Source organism: Lepisosteus platostomus, chromosome 5, assembly GCF_059453375.1.
Source record: "Lepisosteus platostomus isolate fLepPlt1 chromosome 5, fLepPlt1.hap1, whole genome shotgun sequence".
Taxonomy (NCBI): Eukaryota; Metazoa; Chordata; class Actinopteri; order Semionotiformes; family Lepisosteidae; genus Lepisosteus; species Lepisosteus platostomus.
Window position 1 is genome coordinate 21,099,524 of NC_142615.1, and position 25,866 is coordinate 21,125,389.

At 40.3% G+C, this 25,866-nt stretch overlaps 6 non-coding genes across 6 annotated transcripts; 2 read left to right on the plus strand and 4 right to left on the minus strand.

Moving 5' to 3' along the window:
* Positions 1-800: 800 nt before the first annotated feature.
* Positions 801-894, minus strand: trnai-uau (transfer RNA isoleucine (anticodon UAU)). The gene is made up of 2 exons: positions 857-894; positions 801-836 (listed from the first exon to the last, which is right to left on the minus strand). It is a non-coding gene; the product is annotated as a tRNA-Ile (tRNA).
* Positions 895-5,116: 4,222 nt separating this feature from the next.
* trnat-cgu (transfer RNA threonine (anticodon CGU)) lies at positions 5,117-5,188 on the minus strand. Its single transcript has one exon. It is a non-coding gene; the product is annotated as a tRNA-Thr (tRNA).
* Positions 5,189-7,521: 2,333 nt separating this feature from the next.
* trnak-uuu (transfer RNA lysine (anticodon UUU)) lies at positions 7,522-7,594 on the minus strand. Its single transcript has one exon. It is a non-coding gene; the product is annotated as a tRNA-Lys (tRNA).
* Positions 7,595-8,847: 1,253 nt separating this feature from the next.
* On the minus strand, positions 8,848-8,919 carry trnaa-cgc (transfer RNA alanine (anticodon CGC)). Its single transcript has one exon. It is a non-coding gene; the product is annotated as a tRNA-Ala (tRNA).
* A 4,096-nt stretch (positions 8,920-13,015) lies between these two features.
* Positions 13,016-13,087, plus strand: trnat-cgu (transfer RNA threonine (anticodon CGU)). Its single transcript has one exon. It is a non-coding gene; the product is annotated as a tRNA-Thr (tRNA).
* A 7,257-nt stretch (positions 13,088-20,344) lies between these two features.
* Positions 20,345-20,438, plus strand: trnai-uau (transfer RNA isoleucine (anticodon UAU)). The gene is made up of 2 exons: positions 20,345-20,382; positions 20,403-20,438. It is a non-coding gene; the product is annotated as a tRNA-Ile (tRNA).
* Positions 20,439-25,866: the final 5,428 nt, after the last annotated feature.

Consider the following 25,866-nt stretch of genomic DNA (forward strand, 5'->3'; position numbering starts at 1 on the left):
TCTCTCCCCGGGATATCTGAAAATTCATTATAGTATAATAAAGTCTGTGCATGCATTACCTGTAATACAGCTACTAATAAAGATAACATTAAAGTTGATTATTAAGATATTACACTTTTATTAATAAAATAAGTATTGATAAAATTCCTTGTGAATAATTGTAGTGTCTGGAAAGCAATTGTTCATTACTTAATGACGATATTATTTCCACTACATTCAGGACACTTCCAATGTAATCTATTGTTCCACTTCGTCTGCTTAGTCTCCTACTTTAGTAACATCTAATGGGGAGCAGCTGTTATTTTAGGTTTGTTGCAATTGAGAACAGGTTTGCTACAGAGCTGCTGACAAATTTCAGCAGCCAGTTTGTTGCAACTGACCCGTTGTAGCTACCAATCAGAAAAAAAACCAAACGCAACAACTTCAAAAGAAAAAGAACATTAAAAACAAATCTGGGGAACAACATAAACACAGAATCTAATGTGAGAGCTTTATCAAGTCTTCAGTGCTCCTCTTGTCTCAGTAGACCTCTCTCATATATTTATGTACAGGTCAACTGGAGGTACACAGCTGATAGAAATTTAAGTAGGGAGCTGCATCACAGCATGCGTGGGCTGCAAATGGAAAAGTATAGGTTTATTCCATGCTGAAACTAGAAGTAAACACAACGTTTCAGCTGTGGAGCCTTCTTTGATTGTGACTCGAAATAAATCTTTACTTGTTCGTTTGATGTTAATTTATCTCCATCAAATACCTAACAGTATCTAAACTCGACAGTTGCTCTCAGTAGCTAAAGACACTGCTCCAGGTGAGGCTTGAACTCACAACCTCGGCATGACTCCGCTGTGCACTGCTGTATAAGTACCGCGCGCTGACCGATTGCGCCACTGGAGCTGTGCAAGTCATGCTCCTCATACAGACTGACGCTGCAGAAACACAGGGTGAAAACGGTTTCGGTTGTGGATCCATCTATACATGGGGAACACTAAAATAGCAAGGAAAATACAAGAAAAGAAACTGAAAGAATTGTGCTAACAGCAAAGGGGAACTGAGGGAGGTGGTCAGACAAGTAAATCAGCCTGGCAGATTATTTGTATCGACATTTTTTGAGTCAATCAGCAAACAGATTTCTCTTCATGTGCCTTAAACTGTGCAGTTTGTATCTTCGCTGTAGATAGGTTTCTTCAGAAGTCCAGTAAACTGACAATAATGGAGAACTAGCTGACGCAGCCCGTCGTGAAGACCCTCTGTAAGGTGATTACACGTTTCAATTTCAAGTCGCCTCCTTTACACTCAATTGCAGCCCCGAAACTGAGAGAAAGCATGAGAAATGGCTTCAGTTTCAATGTGAAAGTGCAGTACAGGCTCGATGGCTTCACATCTCCCATCAATCACATAAAATTGCAGTAAAGCGATCTAAATATGACTCTTAAGTACTTGGAAAGATGATTATTTTGAGCGTGCCTCCAAGGGTCTGCTACGAGGCTGAAGTTACAGTAGCTTCTTATTCACCAGCTTCTTATGCGTGTTTTTCGTTCCACCTTAAATGGTGCTGCTGTGATGTTATGTCGCCTTTCGCCTGTAGATGGCTCTCTTCGATCAGTACTAATCCGGCTGGAATACTGTAGACATCTTCACTGAAAAGGAATATCCAAATAAATAGCGACTGTCCAAATTATATTTTTGTATGGAATATATTTCAGAAAATCGCAAACCAATTTTAAAAACTCACCACAACACGGACTTACACTGGGAAAAGGTAACTGCACTTTCTGCTTATTGCTACGGCCTTCCCCCCGATTATGAAAATGTCTCACAGTTCTGACACCGCCGTGTGAAAGACAATGTAACAGACTATCAAAATCCTGAAGTACAAGAAATTTTAATGCACCAGTTTTTTAAATATGACCCTCTGATCCTGGCATGTCAGTATACATTTCGAAAAAGTATGGCACCAATCGCACGAATTGCAATGGCACAAATTGTTGAGAATATCACTGACCTTGCCGATATTTGCAGGGGATACGAGTGTTTTGCACATGTTGAACTACAACACGTAAAAATTGAGCTTCTTAGTCAATATCATCGGGAATGTCCAATAATGACGAACATCAGTAGCTTCAAGGAAACATTGACTCGCACATGGAGTTTTATCTTCAAATGGAGGGTGGGAGAATTTATTTGTACTCTCGTTGCTCATTAGCTAAACTATTTTAAAAATATGACACAGATTTGTTCGAGAAACTTGTAACCGCCTTAAAGAGAGTCTTCTTGAAGATGTGCACCAGCTAGCTCTCCACTGTCAATTGACAGGACTTTAGGAGAAACTGTTCTCATACAACCAACATACAAATTACACATCTTAAGGAACATGAAGAGAAATCCGTGTACTAAATAACATAAAATTGTCACTGCAAATTATCACCAAGCTGTTTCATGTGTCTGACCACCACTTTCCTACTTTGCAGCGAGCACAAATCTTTATGTTTCTTCATCGCTATTTTACTGTCTCTTTCCCCCATGTGGAGATAGATCCACAGCTGAAACTTTAGGTCAGTTCCTGTTACTCTGTCCGATTGAAAGAGCTGTATTAAAGGCACTCCCATCTCTGCAGGAAAGTTATTGCTGCTCTCAACACAATATACTGCAGCCAAATATAGCGATACTGTCACTGCCTGTGGGCCACGTGTTCCTGCTGGCAGTCTATTATGTCATGTTCATCCACACCCAGAAACATTACTTCATCGCTATTTTACTGTCCCCCATGTGGAGATGGATCCACAGCCGAAACTTTAGGTCAGTTCCTGTTACTCTGTCCGATTGAAAGAGCTGTATTAAAGGCACTCCCATCTCTGCAGGAAAGTTAATGCTGCTCTCAACACAATATACTGCAGCCAAATATAGCGAAACTGTCACTGCCTGTGGGCCACGTGTTCCTGCTGTCAGTCTATAATGTCATGTTCATCCACACCCAGAAACATTACCGCTGTAGCACAAGAGTTATATAGGCGCAGTCCATAGAGCAAGAATCTCTTAATCTCAGAACTGTGGGTTCAGCCCCCACATTGGGTCCCTCTGTGTCAATTTCATCCCCCCAATCCTCCTAGCATGACCTGATGGCGTAACAGTGATACCCAGTGCCCAGCGTAATTCAGCTTTCTTTCCACTTGATTCAGATTTTGATCTGAAATCATCAGCCGAACAAGAGTTTGTCTAAATCGAGGGAGATCTGCTCACAAGCAAGTATTAAACACTTCAGCATTTTCTGTTCGAATACCACACTTTGTCAAAACACTGCCGTTTCTTAAGCTAATAAGTAAGGGTTTTTGAGCACGCATTGTATTGTTAATGCTTATATTAAAAAAGCATAAATTCACATAGTGGAATTTGGACTGAACAAAGTAGTCCAGCCCTTTTACAACATTACATACCCACTGAATAAAGCTTTAAACTACAGTAGCAGGAGTAACAATAATGGCAACAACATGTTTGGAGCTCGGCATTTTATTTATTCTGCGGAAACGTATCGGAATGAAGTGCCCGAGATAAAAGAGTAATTGCGGCTTCAGATCGTTTTTTACAGAGCATTGCGTTGTTCTGTTCATGCTGACTACACGCATTACATTTGTCATTTACTGCAAGCGTTGCTTTTCCAGGTTTTTCTGAAATTCCTCGCATTTGAGCCAGCACTAAAATATTTCATTCCCGTCGCTGAATACATCGTGGAAACGGTATTTGGAACGGAATGCTGTCACTCATGAAACCTCTTTGTTATTCGGTTCTGAAGTTTGAAAATGAAAATAAAACGGGGGTCACTTCATAGGCTTGAAAGAAGTCCAAGCAGCATAAAAACCCGCGAATTCTCACAAAGGCTGCACCTTTCTTCTGCTGCTGTTATAAATCAGCCTTAAACATTTGAATACATACCTTACTGCTGCTAATCACATTCACGTGTTTACGAAGCTCTTTTCTGTCCGTTATGTTTTTGCTAAGCAGTTTCTCCGTTTTCCTCGTACTGTGATTGTCAGCGAGCACAACAAGACTGAAACAGTGTAAAGGCAGGTAAAAAAGACAGGGTAAAACGCCTGATTCTCGGGAGTGGGATTTGAACCCGTGCCTCTATTTGGAGAGTGAAACACGAATCTGCGAATTTGCTGTTTTAAACCGCTCGACTATCCTGAAGAAATAGGTGCTGACTGCACCAGTCCCATCCGATTTTCCGTAATTTTAGGACGATTGATATGACTGGACTAACACAATTTGTGGCGTTTATTATGACATGGAAAACGGTACCGGAGCATTCGGGTCCGGACTACTAGACTCAGAAACAGTTTTTACCCCCGCAATATCAAACTATCAAACCCAGCCTCTCTCGCTCACTCCTCACCTCTCACCTATGATCTGAACCTCACAGTGCCTTCTTTCTTACCAAAAACCCAAACACACATTGAAAATCTACCTCTACCATACATGTCAAAAGCTCACTCCCCATCATTTCTATCCCTTTATTTCATTCTTTTGATGCGTGTTTTTGCACATAACCTGTTACCTTTTTGTTGTTTTGCACGCTGCCTGTTGTTTTTTGGACATCGGCTGTTGTCTCTGTCTTTCTTTTGTTATACAATTGTATTGTTGTTGTGTTTTTTTCTTTGTACTACTTATGTCCGAGAGCTAGCTAAATAGCATTTCGTTATACCATATACCTGTGTATGAGTATAATGACAATAAACTTGAACTTTAAACTTGAACTTGACATAGTCTTGCAGGCAGTATATTATTTCATCGTTTACTCGTTTAAAAAAAACACGGTCTTCTCGTTTCTAAGTCAGATTTTTTGTGCTTTCGAACGTTACTTCCAACCTGGACTGACAGCTCACCCGATCTGTTTGTGATCAGACCATGGAGTCGGGTGCTGTACCAAGCGCACGTTCCTTCCCAATGCTGAGGCGATCATTCGGAAGATGGGTGTGAAACAAGCTTTGTCGACTAAAAAACAATGCAGGATATGCAAGAATACTAATCGCTGGCGACAGTGATGTTCTCTTACTATTGAGATCCCTACATTGCGAGTTTTTTTAAGACTTTGAAACTAAAGGAAAGCGATGACAAGTGAAACTGGCACGGGTGGGGTTTGAACCCACGTTCTTCGGTTTACGAGACCGACGCCTTACCACTTGGCCACCGCGCCTTCAAGCAAGTATGGGAATAAGGTTGTCCAAATTATTTTTTTCTGAATCTGGTTTACATCGCCAAATGTAAACCGGAGGCAGCAACAACAATAAAAGGGATACTTGTCCTTAAACTCGGACGTGATGTTCTGCAGACATGTGCACAATGTCCTGTTTTCTTGCAGTGTAGACATTTTGCTGTTCACGCTCCGCATTCATCTGCTTTGTGCATTGTTAGTCCGCACCTGTAACATGTAATGTCAGCCGTCCCCTGTTCTTCTATTTCTCTAGCATGACTGCGTCCTGCTGCTCGGCTTTTGCTTGTAAAGTTTGAGCGAGCGCCCCGTTCAGTGTCACTTTGTCACTGTGGTCAGAAAGCATTCTTGATTCTGCTTGAGCTGCTTCATGAATTCTAGCGACTGTAAGAGCTCTTTTAAAGTCAGCCCTTCCTCCTGCAGCAATTTATAGTCTCTTATGTGCACATTTTTCCACAAGTTGATCTCTTAACATGTCAGTTTCCAATACTCCAAAGTCACAAGATTTAGCCAGTTCTCTTGGTGCAGTCACAAAAGCATCAACAGATTCGTCCTGAGACTAAGTTCTCTGCCTAAATTTTATGCCACGGTGTAAAGGAAGCGTCTAAGGCAGCTACAGTCTTTTTCTCCAGGGCAAAAATCCGCTGCACGGAAGCCCCGATACAGTGCAGTAATGTAGCACGTCTCACGGCATCCTGAGCTTCTGTAGATCCACCGGCTATTTAAAAAACATCTGTACGACTCCATCCATATCTTGTATTCCGTATACAAATCCGGAGCTCCGAGGTTCAGTAGAAGCGGTGGAAAAAGACGGGCATAAGCAAAGCTTCTCGGCGCGGCTGCCATATCTTCCAATGGGCAAGCTAAACGAAAAGTCCGAAAATTCAGAAGTTCGTTTCTACCAGCAAGAGAACTAAAATCTGCAGTGTTCTGCTCGCTTTGAGTCCGTTAACCACTCATCTCTCGTCGCCATAAATGTTGTGTATCTAAATGTAGAGACGTTTTTATATTATTTTAACTATTTTATTAACTACACAGATCACGCCCTTACACCATATATACCTGCCTTCTACTCTCTCGATCTGTTGTCTCGCGATGTCTACTCACTATACTACATTTAGCATGACTTCTTGTTGCAGTTGAGCTCAAAGCTGGAGATGATCTCCATATTCTACCGCACTAACTAGTCCGAAACGTAGTACACAGTACACACTTTTTAAGTGAAGTCAGGTTGTTAAAAAATTTAAACCAGCGCCTTGTCACAGAAACGTACCCCAGTCTCCCGCGCAACAAGCGGGGGGTACTCAGCACTATACTAACGAGGAGCGCTTGTCTGCAGCTGAGCGTCAGCTCTGTTTACTGTCAGCAGTCATTTCCTCATTTCAAAAGACTTTTTCACCTGCTCTCAGCTTTTAAAGACAGTCTCAGCTCTTGATAAAGAAAAGCCATGCGTGGGAGACTCCCTCTCTGAAGAAGTTTGCCGTCACCCTGCGAGGGAGAAGAGCCATCAATCACCGAGGCAACCACTGAGACAGTTAACATTAAACACGTGAAATGCGAGATGTTGTGATTTTTTTCCCGCTTAAGGCTTCTATCGTTTCTACTCTAACGAGAAAGACCTCTTTATTAGAAGTGAGATTTTAACAAACGTCTCCAGGGTTAACTGCGACCTGAACGCAACGCCTAAGACCATAGCAGCGCTCAATAAAAATGATCAGAAACCGAAAGCGCTTCTTATCCGGATCAGTATATTCCGATACCACTGGTTCTACCGAAGAAATAAGAAAAGCCGAACTCAAAGCACTGTGTTGCCATTACGGGTACTCTGTCTGCAGCTGCTTTAAGATCTACTCACACCGTGTTGCCATTAAGGCTACCTAGTTAAAAAAAAACTTATCGTCACCTTTTTGAACGTGATTATTAGACACCCGTTAAATCTCCACCGAGGTTTCTTGAGAGATCGTTCAGCGAGCGAGTAATAAAAAACTACGTCGCTTCCAACCTCTGCTGTCACTGTAAACTCGGACGTGATGTTCTGCAGATGTGCAGTGTGCCTTTCCTCTTGTCGTATTCAAGAGTACTCACTGTGTGAGCTCCTCACTGCGTGTTCTGTACTCTACTGTGATTTAATTTAGATGATTACGTGGAGTAGAGTGACAAGATCTACTTGAACATTTTCGGTTTGTGAAATGAAACACTAAATACACTACTGTAAATACAAGTAATGGACATTTAAAATAACCACAGTACAGCTAGAAGAGTGAAAGATAAAAGACTATTTAGAATGACATTCCCAATAGACTTAAGAACTGCACAACCGCCCGAACAGGGACTTGAACCCTGGACCCTCAGATTAAAAGTCTGATGCTCTACCGACTGAGCTATCCGGGCTCTGAAAGAAAGTCGACACTGTCGGGATCCTCGAAAGTCACGTGTCTCTTGTTCCGAAGAGCAGTCATACCGGATCCGTCTGGAATGACCACTGACAGACTTTATCCAGAAGCGACGGCACTACTCCCAGTAGAATGAGTGAGAAATACAGCATGACATGGGTAGTTAAGGGGCTCCAACAATCCATCTTTCCTCACATTACTGATTTTTTTCAATAGCATTTTGACCTTTTTTCACATTCAGATTTTTTTCACATTTAATAAAATCTTTTAATCAACAACATTAAAAAGAAAACAAATGGAACATTTTTTGGAACAATAATTAAAAAAAAACTTTCAATGCCTTGGTTGTATACGTGTGCACACCCTTTATAAAGGGAGTTGCAACAGTGCTGAAATGTAAAGACCATTTCTGTGGAGAAAACAGCATTTTTTCTGCCTTGATGTTAAGCTTAGGGAGCCTGTCTTTTAGAAATTCTATTTCTTAACACCTTGCACAGCCTCCCGGCAGACTAACGAATATTTTTGGGAGAAATTGGCTCACACACCAAAACACACTAACGTTTATTTACGTTAGAGTATGTGAATAACAGTTTAACCGAAAAAGTTTGTAATTGTGATTTTGTTAAAATTCAATAAATCGTCTATTATCAGTAAGTAATTATTAAGAAAGTGTTTTATTTCATAAACTATAAGACAATTTAGAGAGTTTATAGGTCATAAACGTCGCTTATGTTCTTTTAACTCTAGCATTCAGGATCCAAACCCGGGTGCGGACGGTTGTGTACTTTCTCGAGTTGTGCCATGGATATTTTATACGATCAATACTTGTCATGCTCTTTTGCATTTTCATTAACAAACGGCAAAAGTTCAAAGTGTGTTTATGGCTGTGCTTCACATCTACACGACAGCACTTGTAACAGTACAGGACACGCAGTGAGGAGTTCGTGAAGCTTTCAGTTTAGTGCGGAGTTCAGAAGGAGGATTCGCTCGCTGAATCCTAGAGGTGTTTTCTGCAACAGCCACGGCAAGTGTGAAGTAATCTCTGGATTTCCTGAATTTGAACTAAATGATTAGTTCAAATAATTTAGGATTTAACAGAACTAAATGAGGTACATTTTAAACAGCAGCGCAACTCTGCAGCACGTCGAGCGTGCCTGCATTTAGTTGTGTAAACCTGGCTCTCTCTGAACACAACCAAAGAGTTCTCACTCAACAGAAGATTGCGATGCGAGTACTGTAATATAAAGCACCTGGAGATGTCAGGGATTGAACCAGGGACCTCATACATGCGAAGCATGCGCTTTACCACTGAGCTACATCCCCGATGGAAAAGGTAACGGAACAGACTTGTCCAGATGCTCACTGATCACAATCCACCACTCACGAAGAATGCCTGCAGTTTCCCACTTTCGCGTTTCCTCTACTACAGAGTAAATGCATTGGAATGAAGAAATAAGGAAGGAAAAATAATCGCATTGAAGCTTCAAGAGACTGGGCACAAATTAATCCATGATTTTTGTATCCAGTCACACGTGCGACGGTGGTTAATTCCCAGACGGGGGAGTGCTTTTTTTCTACCTCATTACTCGACTGTCTTTCAATTCTGTTTTATTTGAAAGCTTTTTGCATCTTTTAAGTGCTCTTGATTAAACTATGCATAGAAAAACAGCACTACTGATTATTTTCATGGACCGATGCACACTTGTTCTGTACAACTCGAGTGATAAAGCCCTGTCTGCAAATATTGTAGAAGAAAATAAAAGGGTGAAACAACGCCCCAACCACAGGAATGGTAACAAGCAGGATCGTGTTCTTATTTGATAAGTCCTTTTGAGATGTCTTGTCAATGCACACAGGCGTTAGAGCTGAATAATGTACTTTTAGTGGTGTTTTTAAACAAAGATGGAACATGTTATTTCTATACCAGGAAGAAAGGAGCAGACTTTAACTTTAAGAGGCAAAAACGACACCTTATCAAAGCTAATATTAATTAAAATGACATCACAACAAAAGAGTGGAGCCTTGAGTGAATAAAATTAGTTTTCATTGGACGTCTGTGTCTCCATAACTTTGTAGGTGAGAGAGAGGATTGTGATAATTTGCAGGTGCTTCTCGGAAGTGCGTTGGTGGTACAGGCGCCTTCCAAATAATTGAGTCGGGTTTGAATCCCAGCCAGTACAAACCCAAATCTTTTCAAGATAATTTGTGGTCCGCTAACACATCTTTTGAAACACTACAACAGGTAACACCCCGTGTGAAACATCATGAACATCTGTTAAAGCCTGAGTTTTACATACTCTAACGTAAATAAACGTTAGTGTCTTCCGGTGTGTGAGCCAATTTCTCCAAAAAAATATTCGTTAGTCTGCCGGGAGGCTGTGCAAGGTGTTAAGAAATAGAATTTCTAAAAGACAGGCTCCCTAAGCTTAACATCGAGGCAGAAAAAATGCTGTTTTCTCTACAGAAATGCTCTTTACATTTCAGCACTGTTGCAACTCCCTTTATAAAGGGTGTGCACACGTATACAACCAAGGCATTGAAATATTTTTTTTTAATTATTGTTCCAAAAAATGTTCCACTTGTTTTCTTTTTAATGTTGTTGATTAAAAGATTTTATTAAATGTGAAAAAAATCTGAATGTGAAAAAAGGTCAAAATGCTATTGAAAAAAATCAGTAATGTGAGGAAAGATGGATTGTGGGAGCCCCTTAACTACCCATGTCATGCTGTATTTCTCACTCATTCTACTGGGAGTAGTGCCGTCGCTTCTGGATAAAGTCTGTCAGTGGTCATTCCAGACGGGTCAGGTATGACTACTCCTCGGCACAAGAGACACATGACTTGCGAGGATCCCGACAGTGTCGGCGTTCTTCCAGAGCCCGGCTAGCTCATTCGGTGAAGCATCAGCCTTTTAATCTGAGGTCCCAGGGTTCAAGTCCCTGTTCGGGCGGCTGTGCCGTTTTTAATTCTATTGTGAATGTCATTCTAAATAGTCTTTTATCTTTCACTCTTCTAGCTGTACTGTGGTTATTTTAAATGTCCATTACTTGTATTTACAGTAGTGTATTTAGTGTTTCATTTCACAAACCGAAAATGTTCAAGTAGATCTTGTCACTCTACTCCACGTAATCATCTAAATTAAATCACAGTAGAGTACAGAACACGCAGTGAGGAGCTCACACAGTGAGACCTCTTGAATACGACAAGAGGAAAGGCACACTGCACATCATCACGTCCGAGTTTACAGTGACAGCAGAGGATGGAAGCGAAGTAGTTTTTTTATTACTCGCTCGCTGAACGATCTCTCAAGAAACCTCGGTTGAGATTTAATGGGTGTCTAATAATCACGTTCAAAAAGGTGACGATACGTTTTTTTAACTAGGTAGCCTTAATGGCAACACGGTGTGAGTAGATCTTAAAGCAGCAGCAGACAGAGTACCCGTAATGGCAACACAGTGCTTTGAGTTCGGCCTTTCTTATTTCTTCTGCAGAACCAGGGGTATCGGAATATACTGATCCGCATAAGAAGCGCTTTCGGGTTCTGATCATTTTTATTGAGCGCTGCTCTAAACTTTACATTTGCTCGGGCTAGTTTTCCCCATGAAAAAAAAAGCGTATCCCTAATTACATGATTTCACTTTTTTTTCTTATCAACGAGTAGAAAGAAATAAAATATATACTTCATTGTAAGTACCACAGGCAAGATGGCTGGTGGTCTTAGGTGTTGCGTTCAGGTCGCAGTTAACCCTGGAGACGTTTGTTAAAATCTCACTTCTAATAAAGAGGTCTTTCTCGTTAGAGTAGAAACGATAGAAGCCTTAAGCGGGAAAAAAATCACAACATCTCGCATTTCACGTGTTTAATGTTAACTGTCTCAGTGGTTGCCTCGGTGATTGATGGCTCTTCTCCCTCGCAGGGTGACGGCAAACTTCTTCAGAGAGGGAGTCTCCCACGCATGGCTTTTCTTTATCAAGAGCTGAGACTGTCTTTAAAAGCTGAGAGCAGGTGAAAAAGTCTTTTGAAATGAGGAAATGACTGCTGACAGTAAACAGAGCTGACGCTCAGCTGCAGACAAGCGCTCCTCGTTAGTATAGTGCTGAGTACCCCCCGCTTGTTTCGCGGGAGACTGGGGTACGTTTCTGTGACAAGGCGCTGGTTTAAATTTTTTAACAACCTGACTTCACTTAAAAAGTGTGTACTGTGTACTACGTTTCGGACTAGTTAGTGCGGTAGAATATGGAGATCATCTCCAGCTTTGAGCTCAACTGCAACAAGAAGTCATGCTAAATGTAGTATAGTGAGTAGACATCGCGAGACAACAGATCGAGAGAGTAGAAGGCAGGTATATATGGTGTAAGGGCGTGATCTGTGTAGTTAATAAAATAGTTAAAATAATATAAAAACGTCTCTACATTTAGATACACAACATTTATGGCGACGAGAGATGAGTGGTTAACGGACTCAAAGCGAGCAGAACACTGCAGATTTTAGTTCTCTTGCTGGTAGAAACGAACTTCTGAATTTTCGGACTTTTCGTTTAGCTTGCCCATTGGAAGATATGGCAGCCGCGCCGAGAAGCTTTGCTTATGCCCGTCTTTTTCCACCGCTTCTACTGAACCTCGGAGCTCCGGATTTGTATACGGAATACAAGATATGGATGGAGTCGTACAGATGTTTTTTAAATAGCCGGTGGATCTACAGAAGCTCAGGATGCCGTGAGACGTGCTACATTACTGCACTGTATCGGGGCTTCCGTGCAGCGGATTTTTGCCCTGGAGAAAAAGACTGTAGCTGCCTTAGACGCTTCCTTTACACCGTGGCATAAAATTTAGGCAGAGAACTTAGTCTCAGGACGAATCTGTTGATGCTTTTGTGACTGCACCAAGAGAACTGGCTAAATCTTGTGACTTTGGAGTATTGGAAACTGACATGTTAAGAGATCAACTTGTGGAAAAATGTGCACATAAGAGACTATAAATTGCTGCAGGAGGAAGGGCTGACTTTAAAAAGAGCTCTTACAGTCGCTAGAATTCATGAAGCAGCTCAAGCAGAATCAAGAATGCTTTCTGACCACAGTGACAAAGTGACACTGAACGGGGCGCTCGCTCAAACTTTACAAACAAAAGCCGAGCAGCAGGACGCAGTCATGCTAGAGATATAGAAGAACAGGGGACGGCTGACATTACATGTTACAGGTGCGGACTTATAACGCACAAAGCAGATGAATGCGGAGCGTGAACAGCAAAATGTCTACACTGCAAGAAAACAGGACATTGTGCACATGTCTGCAGAACATCACGTCCGAGTTTAAGGACAAGTATCCCTTTTATTGTTGTTGCTGCCTCCGGTTTACATTTGGCGATGTAAACCAGATTCAGAAAAAAATAATTTGAACAACCTTATTCAAATGCTTACTTGAAGGCGCGGAGGCCAAGTGGTAAGGCGTCGGTCTCGTAAACCGAAGAGCGTGGGTTTAAGCCCCACCCGTGCCAGTTTCACTTGTCATCGCTTTCCTTTAGTTTCAAAGTCTTAAAAAAACTCGCAATGTAGGGATCTCAATAGTAAGAGAACATAACTGTCGCCAGTGATTAGTATTCTTGCATATCCTGCCTTGTTTTTTAGTCGACAAAGCTTGTTTCTCTTCACACCCATCTTCCGAATGATCGCCTTAGCATTGGGAAGGAACGTGCGCTTGGTACAGCCCCCGACTCCATGGTCTGATCACAAACAGATCGGGTGAGCTGTCAGTCCAAGTTGGAAGTAACGTTCGAAAGCACTAAAAATCTGACTTAGGAACGAGAAGACCGTGTTTTTTTAAACGAGTAAACGATAAAATAATATACTGCCTGCAAGACTATGTCAAGTTCAAGTCCAAGTTTATTGTCATTATACTCATACACAGGTATATGGTATAACGAAATGCTATTTAGCTAGCTCTCGGACATAAGTAGTACAAAGAAAAAAACACAACAACAATACAATTGTATAACAAAAGAAAGACAGAGACAACAGCCGATGTCCAAAAAACAACAGGCAGCGTGCAAAACAACAAAAAGGTAACAGGTTATGTGCAAAAATACGCATCAAAAGAATGAAATAAAGGGATAGAAATGATGGGGAGTGAGCTTTTGACATGTAAGGTAGAGGTAGATTTTCAATGTGTGTTTGGGTTTTTGGTAAGAAAGAAGGCACTGTGAGGTACAGATCATAGGTGAGAGGTGAGGAGAGAGTGAGAGAGGCTGGGAGTTTAATAGTTTGATAGTGCGGGGGTAAAAACTGTTTCTGAGTCTGGTAGTCCGGACCCGAATGCTCCGGTACCGTTTTCCATGTCATACTAAACGCCACAAATTGTGTTAGTCCAGTCGTATCAATCGTCCTAAAATTACGGAAAATCGGATGCGACTGCTGCAGTCAGCACCTATTTCTTCAGGATAGTCGAGCGGTTTAAAACAGCAAATTCACAGCTTCGTGTCTTTTAAGCTTTGTGTTTCACTCTCCAAATAGAGGCACGGGTTCAAATCCCACTCCCGACAATCAGGCGTTTTACCCTGTCTTTTTTACCTGCCTTTACACTGTTTCAGTCTTGTTGTGCTCGCTGACAATCACAGTACGAGGAAAACGGAGAAACTGCTTAGCAAAAACATAACGGACAGAAAAAAGCTTCGTAAACACGTGAATGTGATTAGCAGCAGTAAGGTATGTATTCAAATGTTTAAGGCTGATTTATAACAGCAGCAGAAGAAAGGTGCAGCCTTTGTGAGAATTCGCGGGTTTTTATGCTGCTTGGACTTCTTTCAAGCCTATGAAGTGACCCCCGTTTTATTTTCATTTTCAAACTTCAGAACCGAATAAGAAAGAGGTTTCATGAGTGACAGCATTCCGTTCCAAATACCGTTTCCACGATGTATTCAGCGACGGGAATGAAACCCAGTGGGCATTGATTCGTCGAATATACGTATATTTACGGCGAAATTACGTCTATACGTATATATACGTCGCCTCGACGTATAATCAACGTCGAATTGCAACCGTAAAATCGACGACATGAATAAACGCATATATAACGTCGAAAACACGTCTAACACAGTGCCTGAGGCTTTTTACTGTATGTATCGTGTGTGCCACAACTAGGAGTATACGGCACAGTGCACGAAGTAAATTATTTTGGCAGTAATTAATGTATTATATTTACTATATTTATTATACACGTGTAAATTAATTACTGCCAAAATAATTTACTTCGTGCACTGTGCAGAGTGCCGTATACTCCTAGTTGCGGCACACACGATACATACAGTAAAAAGCCTCAGGCACTGTGTTAGATGTGTTTTCGACGTTATATATGCGTTTATTCATGTCGTCGATTTTACGGTTGCAATTCGACGTTGATTATACGTCGAGGCGACGTATATATACGTATAGACGTAATTTCGCCGTAAATATACGTATATTCGACGAATCAATGCCCACAGCTTGGCATACAAGGGTTTTGCTGAGGGGGTCTTGCCACCTGCCTGAAAAAAAACAGTAAAATGTTTGAGTGCCTATAAAGTTTCTATTTTTATTTTCTTGACAAAAGTTTATACCATTTCCTGGACACCCCGTCCCCCATCAGTGCGCGGTGCCCGGGGAAAAATCTGTAGGGGGGCGTCTGAAATTCTGAGGGGGGAGTGATATTTCGGTTGAAACGGAGCTGTACGGTGCAGCTACCCAAATGAAATCTCGCAGCTATGCCATTGATTAGTGCTTCATGATAGAAGATAACGACTAGCAATCTGGTATTTGCGATGAAGTTCAGTTTCACATTTTTCGTCACTCTCACGGTTTGTATTGCCTGGAGCGAAAAGTACCATAAGCGTTCATTTTTGCAGCTACATGGACGTTCTGAATCGTTAAGAAAAAAATGTTGTAAAACCAACAGAAAGCACAGACTGCTATAACTAGTCCTAGTTATATAACGATTTTAAGTATAATGATAAACTACTGCAAGGAATCGGTCCACCTGAGCAAACAGGATCGTAATGTTGACACTCAATAACGACACTGATATGTGAAGTTCCTGGACGGATAGCCCTCCTGCCCATCAAACAGACTGAGTGACTGTTCGTGTCATTTAGTGTTGTCTGACCATTGACAAAGTACAACTATTTTTTTAGGGCGCAAATTAAGTTAGGTAAATCTTTTTGCCCAAAACTGAAGGGGCGACATTCCCCCCTCCCCCCGTGATGCCAGGCCTGTCCCCATCCTATTCCATAATGTCATTATATATAATACCATACAACAGTGACCGATCCTTACTAACTGCATGCGTTAAAATTGCACATCAGCTCATAGCAGGGGGCACATAGCCGCGATGTATTATCAATGTTAAATTTCAACCATAATATCGACAACATTAATAAACGCATACGTTGAGAAAATATCGAACCCAGCATATTTTCCGGTTATATACCACAATGCATTGCTAGTATTCGTTGGTCACCATTTTGGACACGTTTTTCAAACGTAGAAGTATATCTGCAAATATCTCAGCAATCTTCTTTTGACGAGTATGAACAATAATAATACTATCTGAATACATACAGATCTTTCTTAATATTATTTTGATTAAAATATTACGTGAATAAGCAAAAAAATGGCACAGAAAATATTTTGAAAGGGGAAGATGACACAAAATCGTTTTGCCGTTTCTCTTATTCTTATTCTATGTTGTACTTTCAAACTTTGGGTAATTAGGACAGACTTTGTGGTGGCGGAGGGGAGTCCCCATTACCTGTAAAGCGCTTTGAGTAGAGTGTCCAGAAAAAGCGCTATATAAGTGTAAGCAATTATTATAATTATTATTATTATTATTATTACTTTATTGCTCAACTGCTATGATGCAAGCCAAATTTTATACATTTATTTCAGCTTTGAGCTTAGTAAACCGTTCATTTTTTAGATTATACTAAAGAAGATATTAATCATCATTTATTTGGGAAGTAATATTATATAATTTTCTCCTAGCTGCGGTGCTGAAGTCCCACCCTACATCAACAGAAAAAGAAATAAAGGAGCACGCAATGTGTTACTTGAAGAATGCATATGCAAGGCAGGGGGCCAGGAGATCTGGACACTGAAAATAATAGGTTTTTGGTTCTAACTGTGAGGACAATTAGACAGGGTTTGCAAATAGTGGACAAAAATCGTCTTAACTTCCATTGTAATATTTTTTTTCTTGGAAATATAGAAGTTGTACATTTTAAAATGTATATTTGAATCAAAATGTGGTTTTGAGTTAGTGTGTTAATGTAATTAGTTTTGTGTTTGTCATTACTATACTGTATATTGCCATGTTACCAGAATTTGTAGCTGAAGTTTAAGACTAGTTGTGTTTTTTATGATTATTGCCCATATGTTGATTGTTGATTGATTGTATACAATGTATAATTTGAAATACGTATGTTTCAGGTGTGAATGTGTATTTTCAGAATAAATTTCTAAACCTAATCATTGGCTTGGTTTACTTGTTTCTACACCTATAAAATCTATCTTTGATGTATAATAGACCTCTAATGTTATCCGTATAATAGACCTCTAACCATATACGTATAATAGACGTCTAAAGTTATACGTATAATAGACCTCTAACCATATACGTATAATAGACGTCTAAAGTTATACGTATAATAGACCTCTAACCATATACGTATAATAGTCCTCTAAAGTTATCCGTATAATAGACCTGTAAAGTTATCCGGAACTCCAACCATATATGTATAATAGTCCTCTAAATGTATCCGTATAATAGAACTCCAACCATTTATGTATAATGAACGTCTAAACATAGACGTATAATTGACGTATAACTTAAGACGTATATTAGAATTTCATTCTAGACGAATTGTAGACCACATTTAGACGTCTAAGGTATACGTTTAATAGACGTATATTATACGTCTTTTGCCCACTGGGAATATTTTAGTGCTGGCTCAAATGCGAGGAATTTCAGAAAACCTGGAAAAGCAACACTTGCAGTAAATGACAAATGTAATGCGTGTAGTCAGCATGAACAGAACAACGCAATGCTCTGTAAAAACGATCTGAAGCCGCAATTACTCTTTTATCTCGGGCAGTTCATTCCGATACGTTTCCGCAGAATAAATGAAATGCCGAGCTCCAAACATGTTGTTGCCATTATTGTTACTCCTGCTGCTGTAGTTTTAAGCTTTAATCAGTGGGTATGTAATGTTGTAAAAGGGCTGGACTACTTTGTTCAGTCCAAATTTCACTATGTGAATTTATGCTTTTTTAATATAAGCATTAACAATACAATGCGTGCTCAAAAACCGTTACTTATTAGCTTAAGAAGCGGCAGTGTTTTGACAAAGTGTGGTATTCGAACAGAAAATGCTGAAGTGTTTAATACTTGCTTGTGAGCAGATCTCCCTCGATTTAGACAAACTCTTGTTCGGCTGATGATTTCAGATCAAAATCTGAATCAAGTGGAAAGAAAGCTGAATTACGCTGGGTACTGGGTATCACTGTTACGCCATCAGGTCATGCTAGGAGGATTGGGGGGATGAAATTGACACAGAGGGACCCAATGTGGGGGCTGAACCCACAGTTCTGAGATTAAGAGATTCTTGCTCTATGGACTGCGCCTATATAACTCTTGTGCTCCAGCAGTAATGTTTCTGGGTGTGGATGAACATGACATTATAGACTGACAGCAGGAACACGTGGCCCACAGGCAGTGACAGTTTCGCTATATTTGGCTGCAGTCTATTGTGTTGAGAGCAGCATTAACTTTCCTGCAGAGATGGGAGTGCCTTTAATACAGCTCTTTCAATCGGACAGAGTAACAGGAACTGACCTAAAGTTTCGGCTGTGGATCCATCTCCACATGGGGGACAGTAAAATAGCGATGAAGTAATGTTTCTGGGTGTGGATGAACATGACATAATAGACTGCCAGCAGGAACACGTGGCCCACAGGCAGTGACAGTATCGCTATATTTGGCTGCAGTATATTGTGTTGAGAGCAGCAATAACTTTCCTACAGAGATGGGAGTGCCTTTAATACAGCTCTTTCAATCGGACAGAGTAACAGGAACTGACCTAAAGTTTCAGCTGTGGATCTATCTCCACATGGGGGAAAGAGTAAAATTGCGATGAAGAAACAGAAAGATTTGTGCTCGCTGCAAAGTAGGAAAGAGGTGGTCAGACACATGAAACAGCTTGGTGATAATTTACAGTGACAATTTTATGTTATTTAGTACACGGATTTCTCTTCATGTTCCTTAAGATGTGTAATTTGTATGTTGGTTGTATGAGAACAGTTTCTCCTAAAGTCCTGTCAATTGACAGTGGAGAGCTAGCTGGTGCACATCTTCAAGAAGACTCTCTTTAAGGCGATTACAAGTTTCTCGAACAAATCTGTGTCATATTTTTAAAATAGTTTAGCTAATGAGCAACGAGAGTACAAATAAATTCTCCCACCCTCCATTTGAAGATAAAACTCCATGTGCGAGTCAAAGTTTCCTTGAAGCTACTGATGTTCGTCATTATTGGACATTCCCGATGATATTGACTAAGAAGCTCAATTTTTACGTGTTGTAGTTCAACATGTGCAAAACATTCGTATCCCCTGCAAATATCGGCAAGGTCAGTGATATTCTCAACAATTTGTGCCATTGCAATTCGTGCGATTGGTGCCATACTTTTTCGAAATGTATACTGACATGCCAGGATCAGAGGGTCATATTTAAAAAAACTGGTGCATTAAAATTTCTTGTACTTCAGGATTTTGATAGTCTGTTACATTGTCTTTCACACGGCGGTGTCAGAACTGTGAGACATTTTCATAATCGGGGGGAAGGCCGTAGCAATAAGCAGAAAGTGCAGTTACCTTTTCCCAGTGTAAGTCCGTGTTGTGGTGAGTTTTTAAAATTGGTTTGCGATTTTCTGAAATATATTCCATACAAAAATATAATTTGGACAGTCGCTATTTATTTGGATATTCCTTTTCAGTGAAGATGTCTACAGTATTCCAGCCGGATTAGTACTGATCGAAGAGAGCCATCTACAGGCGAAAGGCGACATAACATCACAGCAGCACCATTTAAGGTGGAACGAAAAACACGCATAAGAAGCTGGCGAATAAGAAGCCAACTTAAGCCTCGTAGCAGACCCTTGGAGGCACGCTCAAAATAATCATCTTTCCCAGTACTTAAGAGTCATATTTAGATCGCTTTACTGCAATTTTATGTGATTGATGGGAGATGTGAAGCCATCGAGCCTGTACTGCACTTTCACATTGAAACTGAAGCCATTTCTCATGCTTTCTCTCAGTTTCGGGGCTGCAATTGAGTGTAAAGGAGGCGACTTGAAATTGAAACGTGTAATCACCTTACAGAGGGTCTTCACGACGGGGTGCGTCAGCTAGTTCTCCATTATTGTCAGTTTACTGGACTTCTGAAGAAACCTATCTACAGCGAAGATACAAACTGCACAGTTTAAGGCACATGAAGAGAAATCTGTTTGCTGATTGACTCAAAAAATGTCGATACAAATAATCTGCCAGGCTGATTTACTTGTCTGACCACCTCCCTCAGTTCCCCTTTGCTGTTAGCACAATTCTTTCAGTTTCTTTTCTTGTATTTTCCTTGCTATTTTAGTGTTCCCCATGTATAGATGGATCCACAACCGAAACCGTTTTCACCCTGTGTTTCTGCAGCGTCAGTCTGTATGAGGAGCACGACTTGCACAGCTCCAGTGGTGCAATCGGTCAGCGTGCGGTACTTATACAGCAGTGCACAGCGGAGTCATGCCGAGGTTGTGAGTTCAAGCCTCACCTGGAGCAGTGTCTTTAGCTACTGAGAGCAACTGTCGAGTTTAGATACTGTTAGGTATTTGATGGAGATAAATTAACATCAAACGAACAGGTAAAGATTTATTTCGAGTCACAATCAAAGAAGGCTCCACAGCTGAAACGTTGTGTTTACTTCCATTTTCAGCATGGAATAAACCTATACTTTTCCATTTGCAGCCCACGCATGCTGTGATGCAGCTCCCTACTTAAATTTCTATCAGCTGTGTACCTCCAGTTGACCTGTACACAAATATATGAGAGAGGTCTACTGAGACAAGAGGAGCACTGAAGACTTGATAAAGCTCTCGCATTAGATTCTGTGTTTATGTTGTTCCCCAGATTTGTTTTTAATGTTTTTTTTCTTTTGAAGTTGTTGCGTTTGGTTTTTTTTCTGATTGGTAGCTACAACGGGTCAGTTGCAACAAACTGGCTGCTGAAATTTGTCAGCAGCTCTGTAGCAAACCTGTTCTCAATTGCAACAAACCTAAAATAACAGCTGCTTCCCATTAGATGTTACTAAAGTAGGAGACTAAGCAGACGAAGTGGAACAATAGATTACATTGGAACTGTCCTGAATGTAGTGGAAATAATATCGTCATTAAGTAATGAACAATTGCTTTCCAGACTCTACAATTATTCACAAGGAATTTTATCAATACTTATTTTATTAATAAAAGTGTAATATCTTAATAATCAACTTTAATGTTATCTTTATTAGTAGCTGTATTACAGGTAATGCATGCACAGACTTTATTATACTATAATGAATTTTCAGATATCCCGGGGAGAGAACTGAAATGAAGGAAATACATATTTAAAAGGGGTGTAAGTCTTAAATGTGTTCTGTCACATAGGGGTGTTAATTGAATAGATTTGTTGTAATATTATTTGACTCTACACTTGTGTTTCTCAGGAGACAGCATTAATATTGGGGATTTGCGGATACAGATAATAAGTTGTACTATACAGGCAAATGTATGGTTACCTTAATGAAAAAAAACTCTTATCATTACCCTTTTCAACATTATTATTTAAGACAGTCTTTCAGAACAGTAATCTCGTATTAGTGGCTATAGTCTAATGATAATGGTGGTGAAACAGGCAAAATGTGCGGAAAGAATTGGAGATGGAACAGGAGACTCATCCAGTCGATAGAAAGCTTGGGTAGGACTGCACTAACACCGTGTCAGTGCTTAGTAGCGTCATTTAAAAATAATACGTGGTTTAACAATATCAACTGCTCTTCTGTGAGCTCAGCTCCACTACTAGTAATACATTGCCCAAATTTTCAAATTAGATACAAGTGTTTTCTACGTGTATGTAATAGGTACTTTTTTGTTTTAACTGATTTAAAATATAATCTTTATAAAACAGACAAAGGGTTTATGTGTCGCGCTGAAATTCACACACAAGTAAGGAAAGATATCGTGCTTAGGAAGAAATCCAGAGTGGAGACGCCGGCGATTGAAAACAACCACATACAGCCTGTATGTGCTCTACCACTGAACAAACTTCCGACAACTACTGTATCTTTATCTGCAGCACTTTCTTTTAGGAAGAGTGAGGAGTCTACAAGCCTAGAAAATAAGACAACTAAGTGAACGACAAATTTTAAAGAACATAAAAAACACCTTTCTTCCAGCCAAATTCAAACCAGAGAACAAAGAGTTCCCAGCTGTTTCCACTATATTCCTCCGCTCTTACAACTGAGTTATCGAAAACACAGGAAGCCCACCTTTTGTCTTACATAAAGCACAATGTAGTGCAGCGGTCCTATTTATTTAAAACCCAGTTCGAAATCAAATCTCATTCCCATAGTCCTGTTTAGTTTGAATTTAAGCAGTTGTAGCAGCAATGCTTGGTAATAAGACAGAATTAAGCATTGCTGTGCTTTCCTTAATGAGGCCCCATCTCACTCTCCATCTCTGTGGTTCAGCCACAGAGAAAGTATTCATGCAGGCTGATTTAAGATGTTTTCTTTTGATAAGGGACAGCTCCCAAATGGGGATGCACTTAGATAAGCCTGGCTATCATGATCAATGGTCATCCATTGGCGCCTATCTGTCTAGGGAGTGCCAAATGGACATCTGGACTGCATTCCTAAGTGTCAGGAGTATGTGACTCGTATCTCACCTTGATCAACCAATTAGAGACTGGCAGGGTGTGGTAACACCATGTGGGTCTCCAATGCCCGCCAAACTCTCAACCAATCAGAACACATCTGTGTCTTGGTCAAAAAGGGAGCGCAAGCTCAGATCAGGGCTCTCCTTGGCCATTTTCGCGCATCCTCAGAGACAATCACGTGACAAAGGCTGTTGTCTGCAAAGGGACTTGGACTTTATTCTAAGCGCGGGGCCGAGGATCCCGTACGTACTCAGAATTCTACCAACGTGAACGCTCCGCTTGATCAACGGCAGCCCACAGTTGGACCCTCGTCGACAACCTGAATAGCTTATTCAGAAGCAGCGCTGGACCGGGAACGAACCAGCTTCTTCCTGGGCAAAAGAGTGACTTGTGAGGACTAGCCGTCACACTGCATAGAGTGCATAGTGCATAGAGACTTTCTACTAGCCAGCCGGACTGCTGGTAGATCCCCTCGGAGCAACGACTGCCCTGCGCGCCACAGTCAGATTCCTCCGCCCGTCCTACTCCGAGCTGCACCTCGACTGGTTGGCCAGTAGCCAGAGGACGCCGGGACAACGCCCATTGGACAACCGCTGGGACCGAGGCTGCAACGGAGCCTGTCAGCTGGTTTGGTGTTCGTGCCGGGAAATTCCAAATCCATACACAGTGGATAAGTAAACCCCATGTTCTACATTGCGTCTCGAGAATTCAATTGTACCTCAACACAAGTTGTTATCAATTTAATTCATGAGTAATGTATTTACTTCCGAGTTTAGAGTAACAGTGGGTAATAACACTGATTAGCGATTTGGTAACCGAACGATATATATTGACATATATTCTCTGTTGTGTATCTCTTTTTGTTTGCATCTCTTCGAGATTATATACTTTGTATATTGATAACCCTCACAGTAATGTCTGCTGCTCGTATCCAGGCAGACTAGTATATGTTTGGTGCACAATTTATATGAATAAATGTATCTCGTGTATTGAACCCGTGTGTGTGCGTTGTTAGTTGTTCTGACGATTGATTTTCTAAAAACCACAACGAACAACCTCGTGATTACTGCTACAATTAATAATTGTCTCAGTAAACCCATCAAACCTCTACACTTGTATAGTATAATTTATTATCTGTACCCGCAAATCCCCAATATTACTGCTGTCTCCTGAGAAACACAAGTGTAGAGTCAAATCATATGAAATAATACAACAAATCTATTCAATTAACACCCAGATGTGACAGAACACTTTTAAGACTTTAAGACCCCTTTAAATAAGTATTTCCTTAATTTCAGTTCTCTTCCCTCCATGGGATACCTGAAAATTCACTATAGCATAATAAAGGCTGTGCATGCATTACCTGTAATACAGCTACTAATAAAGATAACATTAAAGTTGATTATTAAGAAATCACGCTTTTATTAATAAAATATGTTTTGATAAAAGAAGTCTTAATAGAACCTAGGTAAATCCCTGTAGTAGTCTAACACCTACAAAAAAGAAAAAAAAAACAAAACAACTTCAAAACAAAGAGAAAAAGAACATTAAAAACAAATCTGGGTAACAACAAAAACACAGAAAAGTGAGTGCTTTTTCAAGTCTTCGGTACTCCATCGTGCTCCTCTCGTTTCAGTAGACCTCTCTCATATATTTGTGTATAGGTCTGCTGGAGGTCCATTGCTGATGGTAATTTAAGTAGGGAGCTGTGTCAGCATGTGTGGACTGCATAGGAACAAGTAAAATTTTATTCCATGCTGAAAAGAGAAGCAAACAACGTTTGAGCTTTGGAGCCTTCTTCAGGTCTGACAAGGAACAAACCTTTACTTGTTCCTTTCATGTTAATTTAGACCTGATCTCCAGCAAATACTTAACAGGACCTAAACTGGTCAGTTAGTTTAAATAGTTGAAAATATAGGCCACACTGCTCCAGGTGAGGCTTGAACTCAATCTCAGCATGAGTTCGATCACACCACTGGAGCTGCAGAAGTCTTTTTTTACACAGACTAATGCAATTGCAATTAGTCACGAAACAAACGAGAACTGCAGCTGTACACTTGAGACAGGACGCTACTGTATTAATTTTGTTTAACACTCCAGTCGAACAAGCCGACATGTCACTATTGCTAAATCATTACAAAAGACGCCAACTAATGACCAGTTTTATTTTTAACAGAACTTTACTGAAAGTTAAACTTATAAAACTACCTGAGCAAATAAATACAACAATTATTGTTCCTCTGACCTTCTCAGTATTTCTTTTTTTAAATTAATACATTTATTTATTCACAGTGTGCCTTGTGCTTACTTTTCAGAACTCTCTCTCCTGTGTCAGTAGGAGCTTACATTTCAAGTTAAGTTCTTTAATCAGTTCCAATATCTTCCTTTCAAAGTAGGGAAGAGCAAGCTGGCATGTTGTTTTGCCTGTGGTTATTCTTTATGACTATATCTTCTGACACCTGTGCACAATCCTACAACATTACAAGAGAAGCACTGTAACAAGAGTCATAAAAATGCAAGAAGCCACTTTGAACAATCTTTCGGAATTGTAAAACAACTAACGCTTTGCTTGGCTGTCATTTGGTTTGTATACCAGTCCATCAAGAGCCAGCACCATCATCATCAGGTCATGTGCAGTCCTACACAACCTTGCGATTGACTGGGATGAGCTACCTTTTCCATCTCCATGGCATGCAGCACACTCTGGCTGTTTCAACACAGTCATTATTGGACCACAGTGCACTGTCTCTTCTGTCCTGTGGCTATCATAATCACTTTTAAGAAGCCAAGTTTTTTTCTTTAACATGTGCTTGGGTGCCACCCATTTCCTTATTATCCCTGCTTTCCACTGATAACCACAAATACAGAGACCCATCACAATAAAATACTTAGCAAATCTATTCAGTTGACTCCCAAATTTTATAGAACATATTAAAGGCTCCCACTCCATTTATATAACCATTTGCTCTGTTCTGTTCTCTTCACTCCCTAGCATATCTTAAAACTCACAGCTACTAGTAATGATTGACATTAAACATAAATAGTGAATGACACTTCTGTAAATACACACATTCATAAACTTCATTATTAATAAATATGGTATGAGTGTAAAGCAATTTTAATTAATATTCCAATACATTTCCAAGCAACAGATTATTTCCACTATATTTGGGAGCCTTCTAATGCAATCCTGCGTTACACCGAGTACGGTACTAAGCCATATGAAGACATAATTTAAATTAGTCCGCTACTTTAGTTACTCTGGAGTGCTGCAGTTGTTACTTTGTTTTCATTG